The following is a 4,417-nucleotide window of genomic DNA, read 5'->3' as shown; positions in this document are numbered from 1 at the left end:
CAACAAATGTGAGCGGTCTTTTCAGACATTGATAAAGCTCTTAACGTCGGTCCCTGTCTTGGCTCAGCCGGATATTACTCGACCTTTTGATGTGTATTGTGATGCATCAGGTACGAGTTTTCGCTGCGTTCTCACTTTTGTTTTGACTCAGCCTATTATTCCTGGGCCCTTTGATATTTATTGTAGTTCATTAGGTACAGGTCTCGGCTGTGTACTCATGCAAGATCAGAGGGTAATTGCTTATGCTTCTAGAGCCCTCAGACGGCATGAGAAGAATTATGCTACCCATGACCTGGAGCTGGCAGCAGTGGTGCATGCCTTAAAGATTTGGCGCCATTACCTTCTGGGCAATCCGGTGCATATATACTTAGACCACAAGAGTCTCCAGTATATCTTTACCCAGAGTGAGCTAAATTTGCGCCAGAGGCGGTGGGTAGAATTGATCAAGGACTATGATATGGAGATTCATTATCACCCCGGCAAGGCTAATGTCGTTGCCGATGCACTGAGTCGCAAGGTGAGTTGCAGCTGTGTCTACGCTACAATTCTGCAAGAAATTTTGTGCCAAGAAATGGAGAAGATGAATTTGACTATTGTATCTGAAGGCACAATTGCTAATATTACCCTTATCCCTACACTTCGAGATCAGATTAGTGCTGCTCAGAAAAGTGATGTGGGCATGGGTAAGATTAGACAGAGGCTCAGTGAAAATGATCCCAGAGTTCAGTGTTTTCATCAGAATAATGAGAGGGTGTTATGGTTCAAGAATCGATTAGTGGTACCTAAAGATTTGGAGCTTAGAGAGCAGATTCTTGATGAGGCTCATCTTTCTAGATACTCAATCCACCTGGGCAGCAATAAAATGTACCAAGATTTGAAACAGAGGTTTTGGTGGACGAGGATGAAGCGAGAAATTGCTAAATATGTGTCCGAGTGTGACACCTGCAGAAGGGTCAAAGCAAGCCATTTGAAGCCCGCCGGTATGCTTCAACCTCTGAATATTCCATCAGGAAAATGGGAGGATGTCAGTATGGATTTTATTGTCGGACTACCCAACACCTCTAAAGGGTATGATTCTATTTGGGTAATAGTTGATCGATTTGCAAAGGTAGCTCATTTCTTCCGGTCAATATCTCCCATACGGCAAGGCAGTATGCCCAGCTATACCTGGACCGTATTGTGAGTCTTGATGGGATTCCTAAAACTATTATTTCAGATTGTGGTGCACAATGCATTGCACGGTTTTGGGAACAATTCCATGCCTCTTTGGGCACACGATTGATCCGCAGTTCAGCTTATCATCCTCAGACCGATGGTCAAACTGAGAGAGTTAATCAAATTCTGGAAGATATGCTGCGGACCTGTGTACTTTGATATAGTAAGAAATGGGATGAGTGTCTGCCGCTCGCTGAATTTTCTTACAATAATAGCTATCAAGAAAGTATCAAAATGGCACCCTTTGAAGCCTTGTATGGACGGAGATGCATGACTCCACTAAATTGGTCAGAAGCTGGTGAGCGGAATTTCTTTGGGCCCGATTTGGTTGGCGAAGCAGAAGACCAGGTCTGCCTTATATAGGCAAATTTGAAAACTGTCCAGGCCCGCCAAAAGAGCTATGCAGATAAGAGGCGCTGGCCTCTGATTTTTTAAGTTGGTGATCATGTTTACCTTCGGGTGTCTCCAATGAAGGGTGTGCAGCGGTTTGGCATGAGAGGCAAATTAGCACCCCGTTATGTTGTGCCTTTTCCATTAACTGAGCGTTGTGGGCCGGTGGCATATCGTGTGGAACTTCCCCCGTATTTGTTGGCGGTCCACAATATCTTTCATGTGTCCCAGCTCAGAAAATGTCTTCGAGTTCCAACTGATGTTGTTGAGATGGAGAAGTTACAGTTGGAGCTGGATCTCGTCTATCCAGAGCACCCGGTCAAAATTGTTGACTTCAAAACTCGAGTTACTCGAAATCAAACCAGCAAATTCTATAAGGTGCAATGGAGCAACCACTCCGAGCGAGAAGCCACATGGGAAACTGAAGAGTTTCTTAAATCTAAATATCCGGAATTGTTACAAGCCTACCAAGGTACCTAATTTCCTACCCGCCTCTCAATTTAACTTCTCCATTAAATCTCGGGACGAGATTTCTTTTAGGGGGAGGGATTGTAACACCTCAAGTGTTAATCACTGATAATTAGGACTAAGCACAGTCATTAGTTACAAACCCATACGACCAAACTTCACAAAACCAAAGTTTTTGGTCTCAGCTCAGCCGGACCGGTCTGACCGGTCAGGGCAACCGGTCTGACCGGTTGAACTGGGTTCAACTGGTTGGGCCCACAACATTTAAATCACTCACTCTCTCTTCCTCATCAGTTCACCCACCTCCCTCAGCTCCCTCACGCTCCCACCCCGAGCTCTCCCTCTCTCCAAGCCCAAATCCACCAATCCACCCTTTCCACTTGATTCCAAGTCCAAGGAAGGATCAAATCGGTGTGGTGGGTCACCCTTCTCACGATTTCCTCCCTGGGGTGGCCGTGATTCAAGTTCTTGTGCACAAAGGAGCTCACTCAAGGTATGACGCTTGTGTCGGCCGATCTCTTTTCCTAGGGGGTTTTAGGAGATTTCCTCTGGTCAAAAACGTCCAAATGTATCCCTGAACTAGTACCTAGAAGGGTTTTAGAATTTGTGGGCGATTTTTACCGCTCCAAGGATTCTAGGTTTTGACCTGGGCAGGACCGGTCTGACCGGTAGGGGTCCGGACAGTCCGGCCATTGGTTCGGATACTCCGGGTTTGTGGTGGTTTAGACATTCCGGGTTTAGGTCCGGATACTCCAGACTTGGGAGTCCGGATACTCCGAGCAGGTGTCCGGATACTCCAGGTTTTTGGGTATTTTTGGGTGGACAAGAGCAGTTGGGGTAGATCCTTAGTAGTTGTACTCGGTCGATGGTTAATTGTAATTATAAAATCGTATTTGCATTAACTCATATCATATGCATACGTGTAGCAGCCGCGACAGAGGAGGTGGTATACGAAGTGGTTGCGGAGCCACAAGAGCCACAGGGGCAAGCCCCGCAGCAGGAGGCTCGCGAGGAGTCGGCCCAAGGCCCAACTCACTCTAGTGCTGAGCAGCAGACTCAAGGCAAGCCCCGGTGCACATCCTACTATTTCAAATTATGACACATATATATGTCTCTAATAATTGTGCATTAAGTTTAGGAATTGTTTGAAACCTTAGTTGCATGATCCCTAGGTTTTCCTGGGCCTCATACTAGTATGAATAGGTCGTTAGCACTGCTATGCTTAATAGGGCTCGATAGAAGTTGAGTGATAATTCTGTCACTCTCAAGATATAGGATGTCTTTATATTACAGTATATGAATTATTATATTCAAGATGGAAAGTATGGGATGGGAGATCGGATGGGGGAAGGTGTAGCCCCATCTGTGTTGATTAAGGACCGTTTCGTTGTCGGCTGTGCTGATCGGGGATTGAACTGTACTAACCGCATGTCGGGAGTAGGAGGTAGTCGAAACCGGTAAGCCGAGTACTGCTTTGCTTCAAAAGTACAGGAACCCGTACCCAACTCCTAGGGCGAGTCGAGTGGCCGCGGAGAAAGGGGTTGCATATGTTTACTTTTGGTGGTCTCACGTAGGGCTCGGCTGACTATATGTCGTTGGGCTGGTTCCTGTAGTTCGAGGCGGGAAGGGGAAAGGTTGGTGCGTGGGGTCCGATGGGGCTTTTGCGTGCCGTGTTGGTTAGGTCCACCTTGCAAGGTTAAATCGAATCGATTCGCCGTGTCTCGGTTATGAGAGCTTTGATCTCTTGGTCACATCGTAGAAAGGAAAAAATGGAATAGAAAGGAGATAAGATGCAATGAGGGCTGTGATATTAAATTATGATTGCTCACCTTGAGCAAAAATTTGGAAGACAAGGACTCACTTTTAGCATTTTTCTGTAAAACCAACCACTTGCCGAAAAGCCGTGCATGTCTAGGTATGTGGGCTAAGTTATACCCACTGGTCGGGTAAGTCTTGCTGAGTATTAGTTACTCAGAGTTTGTAGCCACACATTTTTGTTACAGAACACCCGGACGTTGACTTCTGCCCCTGTTATGTCAAATTCATCCGCCAAGATGCAGAGGGTTGGGAAGTGGTGGAGATAGACCCTTAGATTAGGGATTTGACGGGTTGCACACTTGAGGGCAAGGTGTGCAGCCCTCAGTTTTGTTTCGACCGGTCTGACCGATCAGGTGGTTGGTTAGGCTACGTAGCACCGGTCTGGACGGTGAGACGTACCGGTCTGACCGGTGGTGTTAGAACTGAACCAGTGAAGTAATGTAGTTGTATGTTTTCTTTTCCATTTGAGCTTGGCTACGCTATGTAAAATTATAAATTATGTAATTTATGTAAATTACGTGTGCTT

Source organism: Panicum virgatum, chromosome 5K, assembly GCF_016808335.1.
Source record: "Panicum virgatum strain AP13 chromosome 5K, P.virgatum_v5, whole genome shotgun sequence".
NCBI lineage: Eukaryota > Viridiplantae > Streptophyta > Magnoliopsida > Poales > Poaceae > Panicum > Panicum virgatum.
Note: the sequence above shows the minus strand (reverse complement) of the source record.